General features: G+C 43.2%; 1 protein-coding gene across 2 annotated transcripts in view; it reads left to right on the top strand.

The window, feature by feature from the left end:
* ADORA1 (adenosine A1 receptor) overlaps positions 1-18,905 on the top strand; it is a 57,351-nt gene that overhangs the window by 29,795 nt on the left and 8,651 nt on the right. The gene's annotated exons all lie outside the window — the stretch shown is intronic.

The raw sequence follows: 18,905 nt of genomic DNA, 5'->3' as shown, positions 1-18,905 counted from the left end.
AGCAGCAGCTGACAGTTTGGGGACACACAGAGGCAGGGAGAGAAAGAACTGACGGTGGAATTCAATGCTGTGCTGTTACAAACATTCCCTCTCTGTAAGCAAACCAGCTTAGCCAGATGGAACAATCCCCCTCCTCACCCCTGCTCGGTGTGCTGTTCTGGGGGGTTCTCCTGATCCCCTGAGCCAATTTCAGGGGCTCAATTGTACAAGGAAACAGACTGAAGGGGTTTGCTAATTGAATCCCACCTTGAGTTTCTAGCTAGAATCTGCTGAAACTGGGGTTGCAGCCTAGTTTTATGCTGTGAACCGCCCTGAGTTCAATAGATGAATGGCGGTATACAAATTTCATTAAGTAAGTAAGTAAGTAAGTAAGTAAGTAAGTAAGTAAGTAAGTTGCTGTCTTAAGGTCCATCTTTCTTGTAGAAGTGCCTGTTTGTCTCCACTTATACTATGCCTGTATATTTGTAAACACAGCATGTACTGCAATGATGCTGTAAGACTCTATCCAGAGGAAACTACATCTGGCAGCATCACATTACATTAATTTTAATATGGGCACGTATTGAGGAAAAGGTTTTTTTTTTTAAAAAAAACCAGATTGTCATGTGCTTGTTTAACATTCATGTTTAGTTCCTCAACACCCCCCTTTCCCTTCTCTACAACATCATTCCTACAAGGTCATCCTTTAAGAAAAATGTCTGCCCTGTTAAAAACTTTGGATCTTGCTGTGAACCTTCTATATATATTCAGCCACACACTCACATCATTCCTATCTCCATATGCACCACCAAAAATATATATTAAAGAATCAAATGAGCAGAAAGCCAGAGAAGAAAATGATGGGATGGGATGACAGGAGGAGGAGAAATGAGAAGGGGAAATAGTGAACAAACCGGTGCTCTTGGAACAAGACAAATACTGGGCTAGTAGTGCTGGACATCCGCTGAATGTCAGCGATCATATTGCATTTGGGCAAGAAGTTGAGATTGTGCTACAGAGCCATCTCTTGCAGCCTACATGCAGCGACGGCTACGCTGCCTGGAGATGTGGGTTGACGATCCCATTAAGAATCAGGTCACTTCTATAAACCACGAGGACAGCAGTCAAGACAGAGAGAGAGATTAATCTCAGCTTTAATCATGTCGTGTCCACAGTGCAAATGCCTGGGATATTTCCCCCCTTTTTTGTATCAGCGAACCTCTCTGTGCAAGAAGCAAAACAGAAAGGCCCTTCAGATTGTGCTCCACCCAAGTGGGAACTTTTGGCAGAGCAGGTGCAACTAGAATGAGCAGGGAGGGTGAGCGAAGGTTGGTGGCTTGGTGCTGCATTTTCCTTACATGTATACAGCATTACACATTTGTCTTCCGTACTCCATCCCCAAGGAGCAGGATATAGCCAAGGAGATGTCTTGCTACGGGCCTTTGCCATGTTCACCAAATGGAAGATGAAATGGATGAGACTCCATTATTTCTGGGTGCTCTGCAGCAGCTTTGCAGAGGGGAAGTGGCCCAGATACTAAAGGTTCTGATAAAGATAAAAATAAAAGTTCTCATGGCAAAAGGGGCAGGAATTGCATCACCAGTAAAAATAAGTCATGTTACATGAACAATCCAGTGTGGTCTAGTGGTAAGAGTGTTGGACTAAGACCTGGGAGACCAGGGTTCTAGTCCCCACTCAGCCATGAAGTTCATGGAGGGACCTTGGGCCAGTCCCTGTCAGCAGTGGTTGTGCACTCATCAGGGTGAGGGGAGGCATGGGTGAGGTGGGGGGGGGCTTCAGGGCATACGTGCATAAACTGATGGGGTCATTTCTGTCAACCTGGAGTTCCCTCAACCTTGCCACCACTGAATCCTGCCCTATTACTGCCCTAAGGAGTAAAGCATCATCACAAGCCAGATCTTGAGTACCTCTCAAGATTAAGTCAGAGATTAACCACCTCTGCCTAACTGCCTCCAATGCACAGTTATTTAGCATATTACAATTTTTACAGAGCAAGCTCATTTTGTTAGGTTGTGTAATGGGAATTGGGGTTGCTCGTGCGTAAGTTGCCGCTACTCTTGGCAAGGTTGCCTGGTTAAACCTTTCCCTGGCTGCACAGCCCTGACTCCGCGGCTGTATCAGTCACTGGCAGAATCCGTCAGTGGGCGTTTCCTGAACTTCTTCCAGCATAAAAGTTCTTTGACGACAAGTCTCTGCCTAGCCTCCCTGCGCGGATGTCTTCTGTGCAGGGTGGGTGTGGCCAGCGGAGGACCCGTGCTCTCCCTGCTGGTCTCTGGCGAAGAGTCCTGGAGCCATCTCTCCGAAGCCCTCCTCTGCTCCCCTTTCTCCCTGGTGTCACGCTGATTTACTTCCCCAGTAGATGAGTTCCCTCTCTCCCTGCTGGGCCCTTCTCCAGCATCGCTCGGGAGCCTTGCCTCCACTCCTGGCTCCGATGGCAGTTCCCTGACAGGTTGGTATAGTGCTCTCCCTTCTGCCAGCTGAAGAGAATGGTTGTCAGGGGCTGGACTGAGGAGGAATGGTGGGGGCAGTCTCCCCTTCTCCTGAACCTTTCCGAGAACAGGAGGACAGTATAGATTTAGAAGACTGGTTTGCAGAAGGACATAGTTCAGAGACTGCAGAGGGGGAAAGCTGGGAAATATCGGAAGAGGAACAGCAGGAAGAAGAAGCACCAGGGGAGAGACAGCTGACAGACTCAGTGTCTTTGGAGAGCATTCCTGAGCCCCCCTCTCCCAGAACTAGGTGTGCATTAAGAGTAGTAGAACAGAAAGCTCAGAGGCACAAAGCTCAGATCAGCTGGCGCAGGGATGACATAGGATACGAGAGACAGAGGGTGTTGGGCTTTACTCAGAGCAACGCCATTATTGAATAAGGACTATATTCCTTTCTCTCTCTTTGTGAATACTGAATAAATTACGTGGTAAGGACTCTTTGTGTTATCTGCTTCTTTGGATACCACTGGGGGAGGGATAGGATTCCCTGAACCTTGACAATGGTGGAGTCAGCGGTCACTGGAAAACAGGCAGGGGTGAGCTGGCTCAGGATCCATTGGATCCAGTCCTGCTGCTGTCACATGGCAGCATAGGACCTGATTGGCGCACCAGCTCCCAGATAATCCCATCACTTCATAAAGCCCTTCTGGGTGGGCTGGGCTTGCTTTGGCATTACCTGAATGTACATTTTCACCAGTTGTACTCTGAAACATTTGGAGGGCACCAGGTTGGGAAAAGCTGATTTATTCAATTAATGTGTGGGTACTGAAGGGCTCCATTATGACATCCCTCCCTTCAGTTTTCTAACTGCACTTCTGAAGGCTTCAAATCTTTTTAAAAATTTGAAGGTTTTAAGCTCTGTTTATGCTGCTGTCTGTCCTACTATTGAATTGATACTGCCTCTGCTGTTGTTTGTTTTTTATGCTGCATATTTCTTCGTTATGATTGCATTTTAATTGATTGCATTTTTATTTTTGATGTAAACCACTCAGAGAACTCTGGTTATGGAGCAGAGTTGCCATCAATAAATAATTTGTTGGACTCCATGTATTAGATTTTTAGTGCCACACCTCCTCCAATCCACCCTGTTCTTTCTGTGTATTTCAATAGGGCTGCCATTTTTGCAAACAGTGAAAATCTGAAGTTGTTGGGCTTTCTTTGGCAAAGTTGATGAGCTTTTGGGGCAAAATTGCAAAAAAAATATATAAATGCCAACATGGGCTGCCATACGTCCAGATTTCCCCAGACATTTCCCCCAATTTCCACCCAGACACTGCTGCTGACTGCAGTATTCCGGTTGTGTCCAGGAAAATCCAGACGTATGGCAACCCTAGATTTGACATACAGAGAACTCCTATGCTATGAAAATCACAATAGCAGAGCTACATCAGTTGCATAGGGAATATTAAGGTTTAGGGAAGAGGAAGTGTGGGGCAGCAGTAGTTGGAATGGCATATGGACAAGGAAGCACAAGGGGTTCACAGTCCCCATTAAGTTGAGGTTTGGGGGGCCCTAAGTCTCCCACAGTGTAATCCTGTGCATGTTTATGCCAAAATAACTCCCACTGTGTCCAAGTTCCAGGAAAGTTTGGAGGCAGCCCAGTTGTTTTTTTCTCCCAGCAGAGAAACCTTGCTATTTCACAGTCCTTGAACCTGGCTCCTTCCCATCTCAAGACTGTGCCCACATTATCTCATCTTTTAGTTCCAAAGATTTCTCATGGCAGCTTAGAAGGTCATAATAAGCAATTTAAAGCAGGCATTAAGAATTCAACGAAACCCATAAAAACAAGAATAGAACCATGAGCAATAAAAGAAAAGCTGGAGCCCAAATCACTCATTAGATGGAGATTTTCTAAAATGGAAGTATATTTTGCACACATCTCTTAAATTCCAATAGAGAGGGATCACACCTGTCAGATGGTTGTGAATACAATTGTGCAAATGCGACATTTTGTAAAAGAAAAAGAAAGAAAGAAAGAAAAATCCAAGCACGCAATTCCAGGAAGAGTTAGCATGTTTACTGGAAACACAGAGAGATTTATTTTCAGAGATGCAAAGCTAAAATGAAATGTGACGTGAATGTTGGTCTGGAGATACTCCTTAAACCTTGTGTCCATGAGGAATTATGGCCTGGTTCAATTCTCTTTGAATTGGGTCAATCCCTTAAAGGGGATTGAAGTGGGAAAATTCCCTGCATTTATGTCTAATGAGGCTTTGATACCAGATTTGGCAAAGAGAATGCACTCATAAATACTCATTTTTCTACTCTTGTTTGAAAAGATACAGGCCTATCAGAGCATCATCTTGGCTTGAAATTATGGTTGCATATACACCATACATTTAAAGGACATGACTTCCCCCAAAGAATCTAGAGCTTCAGTGCCCAGGACTCTTAAAAAAATGAAGTTCCCAGGATTCTCTGGGTGAAATGCTTCAAATGTACTTTTAAAATCTATGATATGTATGTGCACAGCATCTCTGGTGATGCCACAGCATGGAGGATGCAGCAGATGATTGTAACCATAAGGTGATCTGCTTCAGCACTAGGGATGAGGGGGAGAAACTTGATTTAGTTCATATTTAAAGGCTCAACTAATTTGTACTTTCCAAAACAATACATGAACTGAAAAACAGCCATCCTTCAAAAATTGCACTTGTTCACATTTTGCAGTGCAGTTCTCCAGCTAAGTAATGTGTACAAAATGCATATATTAGGGTCAAGTGTGCATTAAGATGCATATATTACTGAAAATAATATACAGAAATGCATTCTAGTAAAGGAAATTGGTTTACGCAAATGTGTATATTTGGCAAAATTGCATACAAAAATGTGTATATTAGGAGAAATTTGTGCAAAAATGCTGGTGTTTTTCATGAGGACTTTTTAAAAGTTACAAACTGATGTGGAAATGTGGAGAGCTGAACTTAACATTGGAAAAATTATAAACTGAGAAAAACCTAGCACTAGTATCAAATATATTGTTCTGCTCAATGCTCAATGGAGAAAAGGAAAACTTTTGAGTGGAATGCAGTTGCCTATTCTACTTTAAAGTTATAATTACAACAATCAAAGTAATTTCTGTCAATTTTGATCAAAGCACAATCAATTGTTAATACTAATCAACCCAGTCACCACTGAGTAGAATCTCAGGCTCCCTGGGTGCCCTAGGAAAGAAGGACAGGACATAAATTTAATGATAGATAGATAAACAAATCCCCTCCTTACTGCATGAAGTTTGGCTAAATTGCATTTGGCTAAAATTTATCTCTTTTAGAAGGCAGTGTAATTTCAATTTGAAGACTTCATTATTGGTAAACTTTCCATCTTGCTTCCCAGCTGGTTCCGATGGATATAAATCCAATTTGAAGAATAAATTGTGCTTTCTTTTCGATGCTAAAAATGTGTGCAGCCTTACCTCCTAGGCACTGGATTAGTATATGCCTTATTATGATAATTTTATACAGTTGCAGGTGTTATGAGATTTATGAGCTTCTATCAGCTCATCACTGTATAGTTTTTCAACATTCTTCCAGTAGCATATTTTCACCTACAAACAATAGCATCTTGCCCCCTGTCACCCCCAGCCAGAGATAAGGTTGATGAGAGTTGGAACTTGGGAATCAAAGCCAAAGAGCAAACCCAACCCCCTGGTTTTCCTCCTCCTCCTGCAAGCTAAGCCATGGTTTGGTTTAGCATTCTGTTCAAACAAAGGCCCATAGTTTGTCTTGCTGTTTGCCAATCCATGAGATGTGTAACACCATCTCCAACTCCTCAAAAGATTCCATCATCGGTGTTTCTGAAAAATTTTGCACATCACTTGGGAAGACAGGCGAACTAATACCAGTGTACTGGAAGAAGCAAAGATCACCAGTGTTGAAGCAATGATTCTTCAACATCAACTTCGTTGGACTGGTCATGTTGTGCCTGAATACAGTCTTCCAAAGCAACTACTCTATTCTGAACTTAAAAATGGAAAGCGTAATGCTAGTGGTCAACAAAATAGGTTTAAAGACTGTCTCAAGGCAAATCTAAAAAGATGTAGTATAAACACCAACAATTGGGAAACACTTGCCTGCAACTGCTCCAATTGGAGAACAGCCTTTACCAAAGGTGTCATGGTCTTTGAAGACACTCGAACTCAGGACACAAGGGAGAAATGTGCTAAGAGGAAGGCACACTTGGAAAATCAACACCGTGATCAACACCCGCCTGAAAACCAATGTCCCCACTGTGGAAGGACGTGTGGATCCAGAATTGGCCTCCACAGTTACTTACGGACTCATTGTTAAAACCATGTTTATGGAAGACAATCTTACTCAGCTACGAGTGATTGCCAAAGAAGAAGAAGACAGCTTGTGGTTGTCTGGTGGGCACAAACCACGTCCCCAAGTTCAGAAAACACGCTAAAACAAACCATGGCTTATTCACAGCAGGACTAAGGAGTGGCTGCAATCTCTTCTCTGGGGACCTGCGCATTTGTGCTAAGCTATTATTTGGCTTGGTGTTCCTTGTGGGCTAGCTAATTGACTCAGTGAAAAGGGAAATACTGTGGTTTTGCATTCTGTATAAATCTAGGATTGAACCAAGAAGCTAAAGAGCAGTCCTTGATCCCTCGCCAGCTCATCAGGTGCAGCCACTACTGCAGTGGTAGAAGCATCTTGCGGCTGGGTGGGCAAAACAGCTTTGTTGGCTGAGCCAAGCAGGTTGGCAACGCCTCCATGCCATGTCAATGAGTTGGAGCATTAAGACATATCTTGGACGCAGAGCAGGAAGGAGGGTTGTGGGACAAGACAAATTCTGACACTGGCCATGGGACAGCATCCTCCACCATACCTAAATGCAAGGCAGTCCAAGCAGCACACACAACACCTTATGGACACTGCCTGCCCCCCAGCATTTGCCACCTGAGACACCTGTCTCACTTTGCCTAATGGTAGGGCCAACTACGATGGTTAAGTTTGCTCATGGGGAATTAGAGAATTCACCAGAGATTTAGGAATTATGCTGGAAGCAAATGGACTGTTGAAAGGTGTTTTAAAGATAAAACCATCACCATAATAATAGAAAATAGTAGTCGCAGTGGTTCTTTCCATTCAGTATGTTACACTCACTCTTGTGTAACTAAGTGACATAGCAGCAAAGAAAGAGACCTCCAGGGCTTAGTGAAACATTTCCCAACCCTGCCATATCACCCCTTGGGAGGTAGTGGAACAAAATTAATCTTGTAAATACCATTGGCACGATGGAGTTTTCATGGGAGCAGAGGAATGGATCTACGACAGCATGCTTGGTAGCAAATTGGCAATTACACCTAAGAACCTTTAGAAGGCAAGAAATATCCTTAGAGGCTAGAGACAGACTAATGGCATTGGTGCCAGATGCCGTGAATCAAGATGTTAAGACTCATGTTGTGTGAAATGGAAGAAAGCCTTTACTTGGGAGAGCTGTAATGCATAGATGCACATTTTTTGTGCCTAGTGCCTCTTCTGTTACCTCACAGCTTCTTCAGGGATTCATTCATAATGCTATAAATCTTAATGTTATGGTGCTAATAGGATCCCTGGCCCAAAGAAATCATTAACCAGGATATGTGTCAGAGTAGAAATGATCACCTCATGTTTGGGCTTATGTCCCCTGTTTCGATTGCTCATCGCACCATTCTTCATCCAGGGACAGCGCATGATGACCCAGAGATTATTTGTGTGTATTGAGGTAGCTTTGGTTTGTGGTGAATGAGTCACATGACCTGCTCCCCAAGAACACAAAGCTGACACAAGTTGAAGAAAGAAACAGCAACCAGCAGAAATCTTCTGGTTGAATGAATCAGCTAAAAATATGGTGATACTTAATTTCTCCAGAGGCAGACAAAATTCTCTAACACTTTATCATTATCAGTGGCAATAGCACCACTTCCCCTCCCACTAAGGTTTTGTCTGAACAGCAGCAACTGTGTTCAGAGCCTGGCCACCATTTTGCATCCTCCACAATGCTCCAGTTCTACAGCCATTAAATGTTTATGTCACTATGAAGGGAGGGGCTGTGATTCTGTTCATTGTGAAACTGGGGTGGGTGCATCTGAACCAATGCGCCGTTACTTTCTTTTTCTTTCTATACACATAAATTGAGATATTGCATATTCGTTAACTGCCCTGGGAAAAACAGGACATCCAGGTTTTTTTCCATGAGAAAAGAAAAAAAAGTGTTAGCCAGCATAAGTCTAATTTTGTTTGCAATATTCATTATTATGCCTTTAAGATTTTTAAAGGACATATTTCCCTTTTTGTTCAGTTTGTTCCCAAGCAGTATCCCATTTCAAGGCATTCAATCCATTAGGAACAGACTTGGTAAGACACACCCAATTTGAAGATTATGGACCATGATTTTTTTAAAAAAAAAAAAGCCACAAGAACTGCATCCAACTTTTTGCTACTCCGTCTCTTAGTATCAGGAAACCTTTTTGAAAGTAACAGTGCAAGCCCACACATTTATTCAGAAGTAAAGTGCCCAGGTAAGTGGGTATAAGATTGTAATATATGGCAGGAGGACTGGATGTAGCTATACCACATTCTTCAGGAATGCAGTCCCATGCTTCCCTTACTCTGCAGCAATATCTGTCAAATTTCTGTCTGAGTATCTGAAAGAAAATATTGGCCATAGATACCTGATATGTAAACGGCTAAATGGTAGCAATAAAAAGTGGGTTTGTTATCTGTGGGCTCCTCTAAGCCATTAATGGAGCTGCTTGGATGTAACCGAATGTCTATGAACATTCAAATTTCTGAGGGTGAAGCTATAAGCCACAGAATGCTGATATGTGCAGCTGCAGAGGGGAAAGTAAAGGTCACTTGCCAGAAGAAGGGAATGGCATAGCAATGGACTTTTGTGGGTCAAGGAGCAAAGAGAACAGAAACAATGAGAGAACAGAGGTTCTAAATGGCATGCTGATTTTGAACTAGTAAGCTAATTCTCTGAAGGAGAATATTTTAATATATATAACAATGATGAAGAATCCAGTAGATAGACTATTGGATGTTGTGACACAGTGATCTTTCTTTTGCAGTTAGTTTCATAATGGTTCAGCTTCCATTTCATGTGTGATGACTTTGTCATGGAGTTGGTTTAGTGCTGAGGCACATCTTGCCTCACACCTGTGCTAAAAAGAATATAATTTTTCATTTAACAAAAAATTGGCAGGGGTGGGGAAAGCTGTGTAAAAACATCTTAAACCAAGCTCGTGGTCTTATGGGAGTCATTGTTAATTACTGAGCATCTGAGGCTGCTTCCGTTATCCAGATAATCTAAAGTTGGACTTCCTGTAACACTACAATCTCAAAGCCTCTTCCTAGTGCAATACTCGTGATGTAGGCATCTGGTATAAAGACAGTTGTTAACATTTTGAGATGTGTCTTTGTTGTTTTTTACATACATTCCCCCCCCCCCGCCCACTGTTTAGTGATTTCAGAGAATGAGCAAAAACTTGCTTAAGCTGAAAAGAGCCAAACCACCATATCTGAGGTACTGAGTGAGACATTTAGAGCACTCCATAACAGTGGAGTTAAAAAGCTTTTGTCTCTGACATTCACTGGAGGTTATGAGGCCATTCTGCCCCACTCTGCTCCACTGATTGGGATGATTGAAGAGCATTTTCTAATAACCAGGAGGGAGCAGAAGGGGACAGCAGGAAGTAGCCAAACTGAGGGTCCTCTGGATTTCCCTTTTCGACTTCCCACGCTTTCCCCCCATGGTGTTCCCATTGCTGAAGAAGTTGCTGCCTAGAAGCACAGTTACGGTTCATAGGAAGGGCACTAAGGGATAGATAACATCACTCCATTACATCACCCTGTTTTGAATCATGGCACACTGTGGCCACCACCTCTAGCAGAGCCTGTGGTAAAACAACACAGCCCATTGTTTTTCAGGGATCAGTCAAAAGCTAGCAGTGCTCAAGTAGCATGACCACTAAACTTACTCAAGAATTTCCAACACAACAAAAACATCATACAGTGGTATCTCGGGTTACAAACTTAATTCGTTCCAGAGGTCCGTTCCTAACCCGAAACCGTTCTTAATCTGAAGTGTGCTTTTGCTAATGTGCCATGCCGCCGGTGGGCAACTTCCACTCGCGTCCAGGGGCAAAGTTCTCAACCCGAGGTACTATTCTGGGTTAGGGGAGTTTGTAATCCAAAGTGTTTGTAACCCGAAGCGTTTGTAACCCGATTCATTTGTAACCCGAGGTACCACTGTAATCTGTGTTTACCTAGTATGGTTCCAGCGTCTGCTTGATTATTTTCGTCATTCCCCGACCACATCAGGGGGAGAGAGGGAGACTGACAGAGCTGCACATTTGACAGGTGTGTGGCCAACCCTCACCTGTCCAAACATGTGCCATCAAAATGATGTCATGTGGTTGATGTGTCATCCCTGCCCACCTGTCAAATTTGACCCATGAGACTAATCCTGATAAGGATCTGGCTGATGGAGCCAAAGAAGTTTCCACACCCTGTTCTGTGATACAGCATAGGAAAAAGTCTCTGTCAAGTATGGAGAACCCCAGGCCGAATGCTTCACTCTAAGCTTCTTTACCTGAACCTCAGGAGTTTCCCCACCCTACACCCCCTTTCCCCAGACCATGTCCCTCACTGGCCCTGCTTTTCACCCTCCTTGAGTGTTTTTGCCTGGCCAGAATGTGATGATGTTTGCCATGATGGAGGATAGAGAGGCGCGTGTGATTGTGTACCGTTCTGCACAAAGATAACATCTGCATCAGTTGTCTCACCCATGTTTGCCTCTGGTCCTGCCCCTTGTTGCCATGTGTCCCCCCACTCCACAAAAATTTCCCAGAAAGAAATGCCTCCTTCAGGCTAGAAAAAGGTTCCACACTCCTGAACTATGCCAATCTGTCACAATAGCAAAACTCAAAAGCCTTGTTTTCATCACATTCACTTGCCAGAGCATGGAAAATGCATCAGTTACTCTGGTGACTATTGCTCCTTTTCTGAGAAAAGTCCCAGAGCTGTTCTCTGTAGGCTTGCCATATGTCAGGAAAATTTCTGATATGTCTTGGTTTGGGGGTGAAAAAATGGCGTCGGGGGAATTTTGCCGAATCGGCATAGTCAGGGAAAACATGGATGTATGGCAACGCGATGAAAAAAGCAGCTTAAAATCACTATGTTTGGGTTAGGTTTACCCAAAAAAGCTCAACAATTTGGGTTTGTTCCCAAATATTGAAATATGGCAACCCTAGCCTTCCCCTCTCCCCTAATTTGTGCCGCAGCTCCAAGTACCACCTCCGACAGAATCAGGGCACTCAGAACATCACCATTGCTGTGAGAAATGCTTTTCATAGCAGCAGGCACTCTTTTTTTTATTTTAATGAAATCTTTATGCAAAAAAGATACCCTGAGAAGAATATCAATACTCCTGTGGATCAGAGGAACCAGCTCTCATTAGTACTTGTTGTATTCAAGAGCACATTAAGAAAGAGCTGGAAGACAGCTAAGTTTCCAGCCTAAAGCAAATTAAAGCCACCTTCTTGTCTCCATACTTGGAAGGAAAAAGTCTTCCACCAATTCTTTCAGTTAGCTGGTCCTTTGCCCATAGAGTTCCAGCTGATTCACCTCTGCTTGCCTCATGAACCTGTCTCCTTGAACTCCCTCCCTCCCTGTCTTCCAGAGCCGCTGTGAAGGACTGATAAAGTATGCCTTGTGACTTCTTTCTCATTATAAGTGTGCCATAAGGTGGGGAAGCAATATTTTTTAATTGCTGGATCTCTGCTGGCTTAAACATGGAAATTTCATGTGATGTTTACAGTTTACTTCTCTCCTTACTGTTCTCATCAGGGCTTAATTTGAGTTGGGGCTTAACTTGCCAGGATTTAGCCTTGCCTGTAATGGATCTATACATTGTTCTGGATCTATTAATGCTACTTGTCTGATTTGTGAGATTTACCCTTCCCTCCTTCTGAGCTCAGAAGAGTGCTCTTTATCCACGAAGGCCATTAATCTTTCCTTGTTGCTTGATTAATCTTAACTCTATGGCCTTTCCCACTCTTAATGACTCACATTTTAAGGCACTACAGTAGGCAATAAATAAATATGCAATGATTTATTGAAGGCCATGGGTGCAGAAAGAGATATTAAAGTGCTCTAGTGGAATGTTATCAGAGTTTGAGATACATCACAAGATTTGAATCTGCACAGGAATGAAAGTTGAAACACATCAAGCATCTCCAGGTGCCTTAGCTACCTTCTCTTTCCGGATGTTGCATATTGGTTTGTGCAGGTATGTTCTGACAGGCTGAGGCTGGCATGTGTTAATAAGTGATGGTGAGAATGCTTTGCTCCAGTCTTCCCTTACAAAGAAAATTGCGATTAACTTGGAGAAAGCAGAACAAATAATAGTAAAGGGTTGCTAAACCAAAATGGTTACTAAACCTAAGGGTTACTTAACCAAAATGGCTGCCATGCTCTCGTGGGGAAAAAATTGGATGTCCTCTTTTTCAGGGTGCTGAAGGAGGTTGTGGGCATTATTTCAGAGCTGCTGGCTATAATTCTTTAGAGAACTGATGAGGTTGTGGAAGCCTGGTGATAGGCAAATATTGTCCCTGTCTTCAGAAAGAGTGGGGTATGGGAGAACAGGGAAACTACAGACTGGTTGGCCTGACATTAATGCTGGGCAAAATTATAGAACAGATTATTAAGTGGCTGACCTGTGAGCATCTAGAAAATAATGCTTTGATTAATAGGAGCCAACATAGGGTTTTTGTTTTTAAGAATAAGTCATGCCAGACCAAACTGAACTCCCTTTTTGATTTAGTGACTAGTGTGGTAGATCGTGGGAATGCTGTGAACATAGTATATCTTGGTTTTATCAAACATTTGGCAGTGTCTTTCATGATATCCTAGTATGTATTGACAAGATGAGAAAATGTGAATCGGACAATGTGCTATTAAGTGGATTCACAAGTGTCTGTGCAATCCAACAAGTGCTCATTAATGGCTCTCTATCAAACTGGAGGATGGTCTTGACTGTAGTGCCACATAGCTTCATCCTACACCCTGACTAGTTCAACAATTTTATAAATGACTCGGATGAGGGCGCAGAGGGGATTCTTATCAAATTTGCACATGACACAAATCTGCGAAGGATAGTTAACACCATGTAGAAGATAGAATCAAGGTTCAAAATAAGCTTGACGGATAAAACCAGCAAGTCAAATAGGATGGGAAAGATCTGTCTAGGCGGCAGAATATATGAAATGGGTCTAGGTGCAGTAGAGGCTATCCAAACTGCTAGCTGGCAGTGGCAGAGCTTAATGGATCCTGTGCCTGCTTGGGCCTTTCCCTCTCCACCCCCAAAATACCCCATTTCTGGTTTTATTGCCAGCAGGAGCATGTGCCCTTTGTCTGGGTGGGCACATTATGGCATTCCTCGTCAGTGAGGCTGTCCTGTGGGGGTGGGGTCTCTTACAGACAGAGGCTAACAGATCCAGGCAGGGCTGGATGGAGGAATACCTCCAAACTCCCTCCAGCACAATGGATCAGTGGTTTGGATTTCTCTGCCCTTGAGCCAGAAGTATGAGACAATTGCTTAAAAAGCTAATGCCATCCAAGACTGCATTAACAGGACCATTGTGTCCAGATCATAGGAAATAATAAGCTCTCTTCAGGCATTAAAAGCTTGTCAACATTTGAGCCTTATTGAGCTGTTAATTCACATTCCCTCCCCCCCCCCTATTTGAGTTAGACCAGAATAGTCTAACCCTGCACATATTTGAATTTGCATTTGAAGAACAACTTCAATCTTTTCCATTCATCCCACCAGGCATTCCCTTTTGTGTCTGTCCCTATCTTCTAATTTGTTGATCCATTTATGCAGATTAATTATAAATATGGCAAATGTGCAGATAGCTGCACTTGAACCTTGTTGGGTTTGTTTGTTTTTTAAGCTACTCAATAAGTGTGCAAAAGCACACTGTCATGCAGTTGTAAATTTGCTTGTGTTCTGATTTTGTGCAAATCTGAGGGATCAAAGTGGGGTGGGGGGGAGGGGAGAGAAATATCCCTTCATTCAGGATTACACCACAAATAGTTAAAAGCACAGCGAGAAAAGAAAACATTGAGGAAGTAGTGGGCATGGAAAGGGGAGTAGCAGAAAGTGACAATTGATGCACCTACCCCAAAACACCAAAACAAATGGTCTGTGACACTGAGCAGTTTGGAGCCCAATTTACCAGATTAGCAATAACTATAGGATAAACCAGAATTTACAGTGAGAAAGCATTGAGATTGGTATTGTTTGGCAGTAATGTCATGTGAATGGGTAGGTAAACTAAGGCCCGGGGGTCGAATCCAGCCCAATCGCCTTCTAAATCCCGCCCACGGACGGTCTGGGAATCAGCATGTTTTTACATGAGTAGAATGTGTGCTTTTATTTAAAATGCATCTCTGGGTTATTTGTGGGGCATAGGAATTCGTTCATTCTTTTTTTCCAAAATATAGTCCAGCCCCAGACAAGGTCTGAGGGACAGTGGACTGGCCCCCTGCTGAAAAAGTTTGCTGACCCCTGGTCATGTGGATTACACAAACCAAATGGGAATGCGAACAGCTACAAACATACAGTAAACTCCAGTGTGGACAAACCCTATACATTCCAAGCCCCAGCTTTTGCAGCAGAGAACAAACTATCTGTGCTGGTGGTTTGCCCATACAGCTGTATGGTCTTCAAACATCTAAAGGGCTGTCATGCAGAAGATGGAGCAGACTTGCTCTGCCCTGCTCCAGAGGGCAGGACCAGAAATTGCAGGGAAGCAGATTTGGACTAAACATGAAAATAAATTTCCTGACAGTAAAATATCCCCCGGTTGCTATTTATATAACAAGAATCAGGCATATTGCATTTACTATATAATATAGTTTGGCCCTCAGCTCATGAAAGGCAGGATAACAATCCAACAGATAAATGAGGTAAATGACATTCCTGATTGTCCCTAGTTAATAGATACTTTGTGCATATAAAATACATCTTTGATGCCTATCACAAAAATGAATCTTGTAAAACTCTGAAGACAAATAGATTTTATTGTGGCATCAGCTGTTGCAGACTAGAATCACTTCCTCATATGAGCTCTAATCCATGTAATTCCCCCCACACACTTGGCATTCCCTTCATGCGGCTAAAACAGGATCAGGGAGCCATAGTGACTGTCATAATGTGTAGTTTCAACTTTAGCAGCTATGCACGTTTCATAGTGAGCCACGGCTTATGTTCCGGAAGGATGCATTTGGATTCATTGTGGAGGAATGATGAAAGTATATCATATCCAATCAAATTGGCACCTGGAGCAACTTTGGATATGAACTTGACACACCAAAAGTGCTTTTTTGGGGCCAAAAAAATATTATGGAAATAGGGGATTGATTTATCATTAGTGTGGGAAGGATTGCATGTATATAGGCAATATCTTGCTCATGTTAACTAAACATGTTCTTTTATGTGCCCCTGTGCATACTGGTATTATAGCCACACACACACACATGGTTGCAAGACTTCACAGCTAAACAGTCATTTTTGGATGATGTTAGATTCTATGGTTATCACAAAACCTCTGTGTGGAGAGGAACATGCACCTCTGGAGCCCTGGGAACAGACAGGTCCTTAGTGAAGGGGCCTAAAGCAGTGGGGATGGTCCATAAGGGCAGATGATACACTGCCCCACCAACCTCAAACAAGCTTAATTAGTTTTTAACGCTTGCTGGATTAGAAGCATCTGGCACACAGTTTAGCACCCCAAGCCTTGATTAAATTCTAACACTTGCTGGATCTAGGGCTTATAGGACTCTGGCACCCACAAACTCGTAACACTAGCCAGTGTGGTGTAGTGGTTAGGAGCGGTAGTCACATAATCTGGGGAACCGGGTTCGCGTCTCCGCTCCTCCACATGCAGCTGCTGGGTGACCTTGGGCCAGTCACACTTCTTTGAAGTCTCTCAGCCCCACTTACCTCACAGAGTGTTTGTTGTGGGGGAGGAAGGGAAAGGAGATTGTTAGCCGCTTTGAGACTCCTGAAGGGGAGTGAAAGGCGGGATATCAAATCCAAACTCTTCTACTATCATCAATGCAGCTAAACGTAATGTGTAAAAGGAAAATAAAGCTGGTAAATTGTCACCATTTTGCAATGTGCAACTTCTCTATATATTGAGTAAGATCAGAAACAGAACATCTACATGAACTGAATCAGGGAGGGGGAGTTGTGTGTGTGAATTAACCCAAGCCTCTTTATCTCTACATAGTCAAGGCACAGATCTGAGCTGATGTTTCCACACTGGGTCCCCTCTCTGTGAAGCCTCCAATCTCACATGAGATGCCAAGACAGAGCCAGAAATAGCAGCCAACAACAGAGCAGATACTTTGCCTTGAGCTTTCACAACCAGGCTCCTTCCTCTCTTCCTGCCCCTTACACCTCTCAAAGGAATTTGCAGGCTTCTACCCAACACAGCTCCAAGGATTTCCCCATTTATTAAATGTCTCCATGCTTATGTTTATGGCTGAGCAGCTGGAGTTGCAGAGATGAGAACTCAAAGGTGCTGTGAGAGCCAGGCAGTTAGGAGAGAGACAGCATGGGAATTACCAAATGATCCCATGGGATGAAGAGAAGCTCTTGCACAAAAGAGTATGCAGCTTCCGCAAAAGCTCTGCCTGTTTGGCTCCCTCCTTCCGCACATTGGGAGACAATGAGACATAAGAGCTCAAGGGTTGGCCTTGTATGAGGGAGATCTGTGTTTGAAACATCCCTCAGCCATGCAGCTCACTAGATCAGACCCAGAGTAAGCTACTCCACAGGGTAGCTGTGGGGTGGAGCACACACTTTGCATGACATCTTAAGCTCCTTGGAGGAAGGGCAGGATAGAATGAGATGAGTAAATGGATGAGATACTGCATATCAATTATGGATTTGATAGCTTCGCCAAGGTAATATAATCCCTCAATGTGTGAAAATTCATCATTTCAAACAATGTGGACCATGTGCCAGACATGTATTTCCGGTGTCTCCCATTGACATTAAGGAATTTCCAGGGCAGACATTCCAAGTTCAGATGCAAGCTGGCTCGATGGTCCGTTCCCAACCCTGGGAATTGTTAGGGGCTGTTTCAAGACTGTGGGATTACAGCATCAAAGAAACTCTGCATTCTAAACCATCTTTAAGTTTTATTTAGGACTCTCTCCCTCTGTGACTGCTGTCTCCTCTGGTCAGAGGAAGTCACTAGCAATCTTTAGTGATTCCTGGTTCCTCACAGGATGTGCAATGCACTCTGGCTGCATCTAGTATATCTTTCAAATTGTTTCAGGGGCAGGGCATTTAACAAAATTCTCAGAACCTCACTAAAGCTCACCTGTTAAAGCTTGCCTATTGAATTCAGACTCCACATATATGTTGGCAGCTTAAATTAATTTATTTACAGGGCTATATACAGCTCTCCTTTGGCAGGGCTCTTAACATAAGCCTGCAGCAGGGTTTCTCTTTAGGCTGAGGGGAGTGGCAAGTATGGTGGCTAGGTTATCCTTTAAAGAAACCAGGGCAGTTACGTCAATATGCCTCAATACAATTATTAAGCTATAGCTCCCACTATCTTTTTCCTTTCTTTTCTTAATGACATCACCTGTTCGATGTTTAAACAGCATGAAACAGATACTGAGTGCTGTGCAGCTATCGTTTCAGTGAAGAGGATTGAAATATACTTGGAGTGGAGAGTGGATTTCATGCTCTTTATTCAGCTCATAGTGGTGAGGAGGAATGAAAGTTCCCTCCAAATATCTGCTTTATATACATTATTTACACAATGGGCTGCACGTGATTGGTTAATTCCGGGATTCTCCTGTAGGCCAGTCAGGTTGTGGATTCACTTCCACCTGCAGCTGGATTGGGTGGCTCCTGCGGACCAATCATATTGCTGCATTGTTCTAGGACCAATCAGACTGCTGCATTTTGGATCCTATTGTTCTAGGACCAATCAGACTGCTGCATTTTGGATCCTATTGTTCTAGGACCAATCAGACTGCTGCATTTTGGATCCTATTCAACTCAGTACATAACAAGGATGCATAAAATAAACTAGCAAATTCACTTTTATTAAACTGGGACTGGGAACAAACACCCAGGTCTAACTTAAACTGCTCAGTGTTCTATACAAAGCGCCATAGTTTCAAGAACTTTGTGGATAATTGCCTGAGCTTCCGCGTCTGCTGGGCATCCAGGAGACTTTTCAGATCACAAGCAAGGACAGGAAGAGAGTAAGAAGCAGAAGCAGAAATGGAGCAAGATCAAAGAGCTTTTGTTGAGGGATTTTCAAAGTCTTCGATTCTGCCTCTGGAATAATAAATTCAAGGAGCTGCATTTTAGATTTGCCCTTAAGCTCCC

Source organism: Podarcis raffonei, chromosome 6 (assembly GCF_027172205.1).
Source record: "Podarcis raffonei isolate rPodRaf1 chromosome 6, rPodRaf1.pri, whole genome shotgun sequence".
Taxonomy (NCBI): domain Eukaryota; kingdom Metazoa; phylum Chordata; class Lepidosauria; order Squamata; family Lacertidae; genus Podarcis; species Podarcis raffonei.
Note: the sequence above shows the minus strand (reverse complement) of the source record. Positions and strands in the feature narration are given on the sequence as shown.